The sequence below is a fragment of the Danio rerio genome, chromosome 23 (assembly GCF_049306965.1).
Source record: "Danio rerio strain Tuebingen ecotype United States chromosome 23, GRCz12tu, whole genome shotgun sequence".
Classification (NCBI taxonomy): domain Eukaryota; kingdom Metazoa; phylum Chordata; class Actinopteri; order Cypriniformes; family Danionidae; genus Danio; species Danio rerio.
The window spans coordinates 11,336,705-11,348,126 of record NC_133198.1 but is presented as its reverse complement, the minus strand read 5'-3'; the positions used below and the strand labels follow the sequence as shown (position 1 = coordinate 11,348,126).

Below are 11,422 nucleotides of genomic sequence, written 5' to 3'. Positions count from 1 at the left end.
GTTTGCTTAATTATGTGTCTTTTTGTTCATTCTCTTCCTTCCTTACTTGAAGCACGACTCATAATTCTGCACTGTTCTACCACAGTTGAATAGGCCTCACGGCACAGTTGTTTTTCCTTCTCGTTTTCAGAAGAAGTTTGAAATACTGACAAGCATTACAAGCGTGTATGCAATGAATTACTTCAGAAAAACATCAGCATATGGACCAGTCGATTATGGGTTATTACCAGGAGTTTGAGGGGCGTTGACTCATATTTAAACCTCGGAGAACATCAAAACAAAATGTGTTGTGGGCAGAGTGCAAATTATACATTGAAGATCAGGGGGTCAACTTTGTTTGTGATGTTAATTTTTGTAACATATGCTTCATTGAATCAAATGTATGTATTTGTTTAAATTAGAGCTAATGTAATAATAAAATGTGTTTTTAGTGTTTTATGGGAGTATCTAATTAGCTACTTCTGAGGTTACTCAGAAGTCAAACGATGCATCTAATTTGACTTATTTTTAGACTATATGTAGAAACAAACAGCTATATTAAGAAAAAACATCAACAAATCTTGGGAATAGTTAAGTTTTCTATCAATGCTCTAGATCTACCTGTTTCATACCTTTGAATGAGTTTTTCTGGCAGACTGATTATCGCAATTATGCATTCACAGTGGTATGAACCATTATAAGTGTTATGGTCCCTAATTTAAACAAGACTCGTGAACCAAAGACAACGCAACATAAATAAACAACGGCTAAAGTGCTCCAGCTAAATTATTTATTAGCGTAAAATAACCAGTGAAACAATCCAAAATGACAAGAGATGGAGAGTCCAACAACATAATAAATAACAACCAAACAAACCTTTAGCAGGTTGGAACTCCCCACTCCAAACAAGTATCAAAAGGAAAGCATAAAGGAGAGTCGGAGTGGAGGAATGAGGGATCGTGAGAAGTCCGCTTCCGTCTGTTTTAAAGGTCTGACGCCACCAAATCAACCTATAGAAAACTGAAAAGGGAAAAAAAGACAAACAATTGAAAGTGATAATTAAAGGCAGAAGTAAACACCACACCAACAATAAGAGTGGTCAAATGTATATTTATATTATTAATTAAACTTTTCATATTCATTTTTATAACATCATTATTAAAAATACAAAGCAGAGCAAGTTATTTCTCAGTATTAAAGAGCTGACCGCCCTTTACATGTTGTTTTGATGTCCTTCAGGGAGGATCAAGTGGTAATTAGAGGGGTCAATCCCTCCCAAACCCCCCTGTAATACGCACCCTGTTTGTGGGTTAGCACTTAAGAAAATAAATTGTCTGCTCTGATCTGAATCTTAATTAATGATGTTTATAATAAACAATAATAAGTGTTCATAAGACAATGTTCTTGTAAAACATGGGTTTGTATCTGTAAATAGACATAAAGGAACACCTTACTTAAAAACAAAATAAAAAATAGGCTCATTTTGCAACCCCCCTAGAGTTCCACAGTTGAGTTGTATCAATTTTAATACCATTCAGCTGATGGCACTGAGCAAAGATCATCCAATGCATTAAGACCATTTGGTTCATTTAGTGTCTCATTTAGAAATTTCTCACATCATTTTGAAAGAGATGCTAATGGTCTAATTTGATTCAGTGATTTGTGCTAAGCTAAGCTAAAAGTTCTCCAGTCAGACCAAGAGATTGGCTGAATGGATTAAATAATAGTTAAACTCAACTGCTTAATCAAAGGGAGTTGTAAAATGAGCGTATTTTCCAACAAAATTGTGTTTTTTTTAAAGTGAATAAAAATAGACTTTTTGTATTTGATTCTTTCATGGTCATCCATTACTGGTGCAGGAATACAAACTTGTCACCATTCTTTTTGTAATAAAAACAAAATTGTTTCTTTGGGGCACCACAGTGGCTCAGTTGTTAGCACTGTTGCCACACATTAAGATGGCTGCTGGTTCGAGTCATGGTTGAGTCTGTTCTGTGTTTTGTGTGGAGTTTGCATGTTCTCTCAGGGTTCGTGTTTGCATTTCCTCCGGGTGCTCCGGTTTCCCCCACAGGGAAAAGACATGCACTATAAGTGAATTAAATAAACTAAATTTGCCGTAGTGTATGAGTGTGTGCGAATGAGGACGTACAGGTGACTCATAGTATTGGGTTGCAGCTGGTAGGACATCTGCTGCATAAAACATATGCTGAAATAGTTGGCAGTTCATTCCACTGTGGTGACCCATAATATATAAGGGACTCAGCCGAAAGAAAATGAATGAATGAATGAATGAATGAATGAATAAATGAATGGTTTTCTTTGAAAAGTAGCTCTCACAAGTTACTGTATCTCAGAATCCACTTGCTATACCTCTAAACAATGAAAACTGAAGAAAGTTTGATTAATAAATTTGATTTAATTGAATTAAATAAATGAATTTCTTTCACTGAAGCATATGTGAATAGGTGAATTGGATAGGCTAAATTGATAAATTGACCGTAGTTTATGTGTGTGAATGAGTGTGTATGTACATTTCCCAGGGATGAGTCGCAACTGGAAAGGCATCCGCTGCGTAAATGTGCTGGATAAGTTGCCATTTTGTTCCGCTGTGGTGACCCCAGATTAATAAAGGGACTAAGCCGAAAAGAAAATGAATGAACAATACAACAAACATGTTTTTTTTAATGTGCTCCTCATGATTTTTACTGTTTGTTTATAAGTTTGTTTGTTTGTTTTTCTATACATAAACATGTAATCCAATTTTGGTTCTTCCAACAAATTACAAAAAGTTGGAACAGTAAAGCATTTTTCACTTTAAAAGTTTTCCATTACTTTTCACAATGCTTAAAGACAGTTAGTCACTGAAGACACCACTCAAGTAGTGTAACTTTGTCCTCATCTCCCTGCAAACAAAGATGGCCAACAATAGAGGGTCTTTGTTGTTGCAGTTCGCACTTCCAAATGTGTCCATTTCTTCAAAAAAATAAAAATAAAAAATACCTGAAATATTGAGGTTTTCACTGTTTGATGGTCCATCCTAGATGCCTCTGAACCCAGAGAAGTTGACAGCACTTCTGGACACTGGCATTTGTGGATGTATTGTGGTACTTGACAAAGGTTTGTCAAAGTAGTCCTGAGTCCATGTGGTGATATCGATTGCAGATCAGAGATCTGTTCAGCTTAGGCTTGCGCCCATGTCCTTTACACACTGAAATTCCTCCAGATTCCTTGAATATTTTAATGATTTTATGCACTGTTAAAGGTGAAATATCTAAGTGTCTTCCTATCTTTTTTTGAAGTACATTGTTTTTAAACATTTCAATAATTTTCTCTCATATTTGTTGACAAACTGGCAATCCCCAAAGCCCATCTTTGCATCTAAAGTATTAGACCTTTTCTTGGAGGCTGCTTTTGTACCAAATCATAATTACATTCACTTGTTAACATCACCTGTTTCTAATCACCTCAATGTTTACCCACATTTAACTGATTACTAGCCCTAAATTGCTCCTGTCGCAACTATTTTGGAATGTGTTGCGAGTCTGTATGACAGGAAAGTTGTAAATATACAAATTAAATGAAGTTAAGCAGACAAACCATGAAATATTTTGTGTTCATGTTGTCTGTAATGAAATTCAATTCAAAATAAATTTTGAAATGATTACTTTCTTTAATTATTCAGTAAAAAAGGTGTGTGGTAAACAACGTGACAATTATTTAAAGTTTTGTGCTATAGCATAAACTGCATAGACTTGCACCCCAAACATTCTTATCTAGTTAAATACAAGAAAGTTTTGTTTTATAAAATACAACAGCTTTAAAACTCGTTTTTGGGTGGACAAAATTTACATTGAGAAGATTTAAACATATTGAGCTTTCAATTTGTACTTCGTCTTAATGCATTAGTGATTTGTTGATCTTATCTTATACTTGAACTTCTCATCAAATCTTTTGACCAATGAAATGCTCTCTAGTATCTGACATGTCCCGCCCACATGCTTGTTCACTACGAGTTTTTTGGTGGGCCCCAAAAACAGTTCGGCATCACATCACTCCTTAAGAGTAAAACTTAAAAGCATACACACTAAAGATGTATTATTATTATTATTATTATTATTATTATTATTATTATTATTATTATTATTATTATTATTATCATTATATTATTATTATAAATAATAATAATAATAATAATAATACTCACTATAAATAAATACTATATTGTTACCAAGCTAATATAAAAACAAAGCTCAAAGCTTCAAACATGACTGATCCAATCAGAATTTAGAGCTGGCAAAGTGTTTACCTCTGAATGCTATTTAAGTCGCTTCAGATCAAAGCATCCTCCGAATGCACAAATGTGCATTGCTTCCACTGCACAAATAGCTAACTATAACCAAACGCGTAAAGAAAAATTACCTTGCAGTCACAAGAAAAATATAATTCTTCAAATATTCCAGACACGGTAACAAACTCAAACCGGTTTCAATTGGCACATGTGAATCAGGGGCCTAATGGCTTCCCGGCTTAACACGCACAAATAGCAGTCATGCCTCCCAGCTTCCTCATTAGCATAGTTAATCCTGTGTCTTGAAGAGGCTTGAGTAAAATATTCCTCGCAGGCAGCTCCGCACAACAAGCGCCACTGATACAGTACATGAATAAATTACGGAGATAATTAAAGGAAATGTCAACGCGGGACTGGATGGAGCGTTATTAATGATGGCTGGGCTGTGTTAAAGTATCCTGGGCTGAAGTAAGCATGATTAATGTGTGTTTAATGGCAGCGGGGAAGAGCACGGATTCGGCTTTAATAAAGAGAGCTTATTTTACTGGGGTTTGTCTCTGGAATTGACCTGTTCTCAACACCCGGAGGAGCGTCGTTCGACCTTTCCAAAGATCATCTAATCTTCCGGTCTTGTTCAGAGATTTATTTCCAACAACAATTATAATGGGGTGAAATGGATGGATATGTCTGGGACGTGCTAATAAAAAGGAATGTATTTTTTTGTTGTTGTAGATGAACGTGGGTGTGCTTTACGCTTCATTGCAGGCCTGTGGGGTCTATGCTGACAGACAGTGATGTTTTTAATAGAAGTTCTGACAAAGTGCAGAAAGTTGCCTACATCCAGTCTGCTTTGTTTGTTGAATTAGTGTTTGCGTGCTGAGGTGGGCTTGTTTATTATGGCAAGCAATTTTAACATTTAATTAATTTCATGTTAGTAATTATTTTTGGGATGCTTTTACATCTATTGTTTGATTTTTTTGTGCCAAAAAATGGATTAAAATGGTTACAATGTTGCTTTTCGTTCTTGGTGCGGTTCGTTTTTCACATGCCAAGGTTTCTAAGTGGACCAAAAAAGCTCAAACAAGTTACGTCTGCGCAAACTCCAGGCCCGTAGCCGGACTAGTGAAAGAGTTTTTTTTTTTACTCTAAAAGTGGACCTTTTTGCGTTTCCCCCACATTTTGTATTTAAAAATTTTAAATAAAGCATTTTTGTGACATTTTTTAAATATTTAGAGCTGGATTAGCTTGTTTTCTGGAATTATGTGCATACTTGTTGCAGTAACAAAGATAATGATTGTTTTTTGTTTTTTTCAAGTTGCTTACTTGTGCACATTTTCTCAGTCAAAACACACACTACAGTACATGTTATTTATTTATTTAATTGTTTATTTTTTTATTTTTTTATTAACTTTTATAGGGACGTCTCATTGAAGGAGACATATGTCTATATTCAATAATGCAATATGTTGTGATAATCAACATGCACTATTGATAACAATTATTTTAACCTTTTAGAGTGCTTTTTGAATTTATTCAGAATGCTTTAAATAATTAGACCCAATTAGACCATTTTGTCTGGAGTGCATGCCAGACCACTTTCTGAAGTTGTCGAATCGATCGGATTTACATCCAATCAGAATAAAATGAATGAAATGACCAGGTGTAAACAGCCCCAAAAACATGGATGTGATGAGATTAGCGGCTTTTCCTGTGAAATGACAGCTGACGAATGACTCTGCTTGATAGTAAAGGCTTCATAGGACAGTAATTAAAAATATATATATATTGGCAAAATAAAGAATCAATAATGCCGAATATACAGGATGTCCCGGCTAATTCTGCCAGTTAGTCTAGAACCTCATGGTATTGACAGATTCTCATCTTTTAGAGAGTAACGTTAGCCTTACCCTGTTTGGCATTCTTTTTGAATATATATATTTCAATATTTTGTGACAATGCTGCTGCTGCCTGCTTTCTCTTTTATCTCTCTTTGTCATTTCGACTCATAGCCTTACTCAGTATGGATGAGGATGCCACATCAAACATTCTGACATTACCGCTCAGTGGGTTTTGTCACGTAACTTGCATCATAACATTGTGACTGAGGCTCTATGAGATTCAAATTACTGGCCATACTTATTTAAAATCACACTTTATTAAAGTATATATACTTCTTCAGTGCTTCGAACGACCCATCCCCCATGGCCAAAAAGTCCAGAATTTGTCCGTGATTTTTTGTGTAATAAAAAAAATTATATATATATATATATTTCAGCCATTCTCTGAAACAAAAGTCTAGGTTTGAAAGGACCCTTAGATAATAGCAGGGTGCGAATTATACATTGACAATCTGGTGGTCAAGTTTTTCGGTTGTGTTCGGTAATATGATAGATTTGGTTTTAAACCGATGAATTAATATTTCTGGCACAAACATACATTCACAATGGTATAAAACGTTATAGGGGTGGTCAAATTATTTATTATTTTAATTATTATTTAAGATACAGATCAGAGCAAACTATTTCTTAACTATTAAAGAGGCAGACCCCCTCATACATCTTGTTTTGATGTCCTTCAGAAGGGATCAAGTGTTAATTAGGGGGGTCAGAACTCCTCGTGGCATTCTGTGGAGGGTGCTCAGGGCTGTCTCATCCCTGTATGAACAGGGTAGGAGTCTGGTTTGCATTGCCGGCAATAAGTCAGACTTGTTTCCAGTACATGTTGGATTCTGGCAGGGCTGCCCCTTGTCATCAATTCTATTCATAATTTTTTTGGACAGAATTTCAAGACGCAGCCTTGGGCTAAAGGGGGTCCGGTTCGGGGACCACAGGATTTCATCTCTGTTATTCGCAAACGATGTTGTTCTGTTGGCTTCATCGAACATGGACCTTCAGCATGCACTGGGGTGGTTTGCTGCCGAGTGTGACGTGGCTGGGATGAGAATCAGCAACTCCAAGTCCGAGGCCATGGCGCTCCACCGTAAAAAGGTGGTTTGCCATCTCCAGGTTAGAGGAAAGTCTTTACCCCAGGTGGAGGAGTTTAAGTATCTCTGGGTTTTGTTCACGAGTGAGGGAAGGATGGAACGAGAGATTGACAGGTGGATTGGTGCAGCGGCAGCAGTAATGCAGTCAATGTACCATTTCCTTGTGGTAAAGAAGGAGCTGAGCCGAAAGGCAAAGCTCTCGACCAGTCAATCTACTTTCCTACTCTCACCTATGGTCATGAGCTTTGGGTCATGACCGAAAGAACAAGATCTCGGATACAAGCGGCCGAAATGAGTTTCCTTTTAAGGGTGGCAGGGCACACTCTTATGAATAGGGTGAGGAGCTCTGACACCCAGGAGAAGCTCTGCAGGAGTTGAGCCGCTGCTTCTCCACATCAAGAGAAGTCAGCTGAGATGGCTCGGGCATCTGTTTCAGATGTCTCCTGGACGCCTACCTAGGGAGTTGTTTCAGGCATGTCCCACCGAAAGGAGGCCTCGGGGAAGACCCAGGACATGCTGGGGGAACTATGTCTCTCGGATGGCCTGGATTGTCTCGGGATCCCCCCGGAGTAGCTGGAGGAAGTGTCTTGGGAGAGGGAAGTCTGGGGTTCACTCCTAAGACTGCTGCCCCTGCATAATGGCCCCGGAAAAGCGGCAGAAAATGAATAAATGAATAAATGAATGTTTACAATGCCAGTATTTGTTACAGTTGGATTGATTTAATGTTTAAATTGCTTGCCATATACCTTTATACTAAATAATGTCTACTGGTGGAGCTTCTTAACCCCTGTAAACGTGTATAGCAAAGTTCAGTTGCAAAGACCACCTAATTGACACCGGATTCGACAACACCTGTTGAACGATGTCACCCACAGAGTCATGTCGCTTGTCCTTGAATGAGAGTGAGTCTTGTTTCAAGGTCAGTTTGAGCACAGAGATGTGCAATCTTTCGTGTTTCTCATAACAAGTTCAGTGTGCTCTGTGCTGCAGCTTTCAAAGATAAAGCCCGTCAGTCAGTTTCTCGGGTTAAATTAAAGCTTCCTGACAAGATCAGCATATTCAGTGTAATTTCAGCTCAGCGCACTGTAAAACTGCTTTGAAAGGAATTTGATTCCTGTAGAAAATGAACTGCCAAAAAAAAAAAAAAAAACATTTCAAGTTTAAATGTTTAAATAAAATTGAATGTTTACTTGAGAGGCAACATGGCATGCACTTCTTTGTCTTAATGTTACAGAAATAATTATCTATCCATATCTATCCATCTATACATGTAAATATATGTAGGATATGTATATTATTGTCTAAAAATCTATCATCTATCTATCTATCTATCTATCTATCTATCTATCTATCTATCTATCTATCTATCTATCTATCTATCTATCTATCTATCTATCTATCTATCTATCTATCTATCTATCTATCTATCTATCTATCTATCTATCTATCTATCTATCTATCTATTATTGTTGTTTCTTGTGCCTTTCTATTAAATCACAGTCATCATTCTATCAAATATAAAGATTAATTAGTGTATTCGTTGCTTTGTTCATTTATCCATCCGCAGCTCAAAAATAGATCGTTCACGAAGCCATCAAGCATCCACAATTGAAACAGGAGCCAAAAACATTCCCTTTTCCTGTGGTCATAGTTTTGCTCTTCAGTCAGAGGGTGGCGCTGCGGCTCATAAAGTCTCTCTCGCTCGCTCCCTCTCTCTCTCTCTCTCTCTCTCTCTCTCTCTCTCTCTCTCTCTCTCTTTCATTCTGCTGATCTGCTGCTGGACCTGAGCTGGCTGGACACGCTCAATGGAAATCTGGCCGCATACAGCGTCTCTCTCTCGCAGTGAATGGCTGTGAATCCGGCGAGGTGTACTGGGCACAGGAGGAGCAGGACTGTCTGCCTTTGAGCGCAGTTTCCCAGAGGCAGCCAAACTGGATTATATTCCGGGGTGAAGTACCGAAGGAGAAAGGGCGAAACCCCGCGACAGCCTGCGCTTTTCTTCATCCCCTCTCTTTCTCTCTCTTTTTCTGGAAGCAAAGACTTGGACAAAATGGTTTTCCCGAAATCTCAGTGACTGCGATGTCAGCATCTCTCATTTTACCGCTTGTGGAGCGCAGACTGAAGACATACACGCACTGAGAGGAGAAAATAACAACGCGTTAGTCAGGTAAAGTAGATTTTCTTTTTTGTTATTCTCCATGCTCGTTGTTTTACCTTGCATGGCTTTCATGTGCATGTTTCCATTTTCCCTGCAATCGAATTTAGAGGTGATTGAAGCTTTTAATCAGCAGGTCAAATATTAGTTCCCCCCGTCAGCTCGTGTCGGTTTATTGGGGAAGAGAGTGTCTGATTGACGGGCTTTGATTTGACAGATATGGGTTTGGAAGGAGCTCTGCAGCAGGGAAGTTCAGGCTAAGCTTCTTCTGCGCATCTCCTGCAGAAATGCACAGGTGCTCTGCTGGTGTGTCAGGAAAACCCCTGGAGAGAGCCTGACATTCAGAACCAAAAAAAAAAAAACACTTTGCATTGCAATGTCCTTGTTACCTTAATTGAATATTTTAATAATACACATACACTATTTAGTATATATATATATATCTATATCTATATATATCTATATCTATATATATATATATATATATATATATATATATATATATATATATATATATATATATATATATATATTATTAGTTATTAGTTATTCAAAATACGATACTTATCTGAAATATATGTAAAATGTGGATAATTATGAGCATTTCAATTTATGATGGCATTTTGTTTGTCAGTCGTATTTAATAATATTCAAATATGCAATCATTTTATTACTTGTTTTTTATGTTATTCATATTATGTATTGAAACATTTTTATAATAATTTTTCTATTAATAATAATGTAGTATATGTTCAAGATACAGATGCAGGTTTTTCTGTTTGTGACTAATTTTGTAAGTTCCATTTAACAATATTTAATATTTAAAATAATATTTATTGTGTAATATTTTATTGGATATAATATTTTTATTTATATGCATTTTTATTATTTTTAAATAATAAATTAATACAATTATTATATAAATATTAATATTCAAAATATGCATACTTATCTGACATTTAAATATGCAAAATGTGAATATTTATGAGCATTTCAATGTATGATGGCATTTTGTTTGTCAGTTTAATTTAGTGGCATTCAAATATGTAATTCTATTATTTATTTTTATGTTATTCATAGTATGTATTGCAGCATTTATATAATAATTCATTATTTATTAATTAATTAATGTAGTACACATTCAAGAAATAGACAAGTTTTTCTGTTTCTGACACTTTTTTGTCAGTACTATTTAACAAAAATTTAACTAATATATAAAATAATATTTATTATAAAAGGTATTTATTATTTAATATTTTATTTGATATAATGGTTTTAATAATATGCATTTTTATTATTTTTTAAAATAATAGATTGATAAAATTATTCTAACAATATTTAATATTTAAAATAACATTTATTGTTTTAGATTTTCTTGGATATAACAGTTTTAATTATATGCATAATATTATTTTTAAATAATACATTATTACAAATATTATATAAATATTAATATTCAAAGATGCATACCTATCTAAAATTTAAATATGCAAAATGTGGATAATTATGAGCATTTCAATGTATGACGGCATTTTGTTTGTCAGTTGTATTTAATAATAGTCAAATATGTAATCGCTTTATGATTAATTTCTTTACATGTATTGCAACATTTATATAATTATTTTTTTAATTATTAATGTTGTATAAATTTAAGATATAGATGTAAGTTTTTTCTGTTTGTTATTTTTTTCAGTTCTATTTAACTCATATTTCATATTTATTATACGTATTATTTAATCTTTTATTTGATACACAATAGCTTTAATAACATTAAACTAATATTCTACAAAAACAGTTCAATTATAAATCACATTTATTTTATTAATATTGTATTTTATAGTTTTTAAGTAATTTCAGTGGTTATAATTAGTTTGACTTGATTGTCAAATTAATAATATTATTCAAAAATATTTATTTTAAACTTCAAATGTAATAAACATGTTCTTATTAATATTTTGTTATATTTTTATATTTATATTTAGAATTTTTTTAGTTTATCTAACATGCAACTGGTAGT

At 34.7% G+C, this 11,422-nt stretch overlaps 1 protein-coding gene across 2 annotated transcripts in view; it reads left to right on the top strand.

Annotated features, from left to right (window-relative positions):
- The first annotated feature begins 9,041 nt into the window (after positions 1-9,041).
- The window catches only part of cntn3a.2 (contactin 3a, tandem duplicate 2), a 212,462-nt gene continuing 210,081 nt past the window's right edge, over positions 9,042-11,422 (top strand). For both annotated transcript variants that reach the window (XR_012399022.1, XM_001340803.10), the window contains exon 1: positions 9,042-9,417. The gene's annotated coding sequence lies outside the window, so the exon portion shown is untranslated. The remainder of the gene's footprint in view (positions 9,418-11,422) is intronic.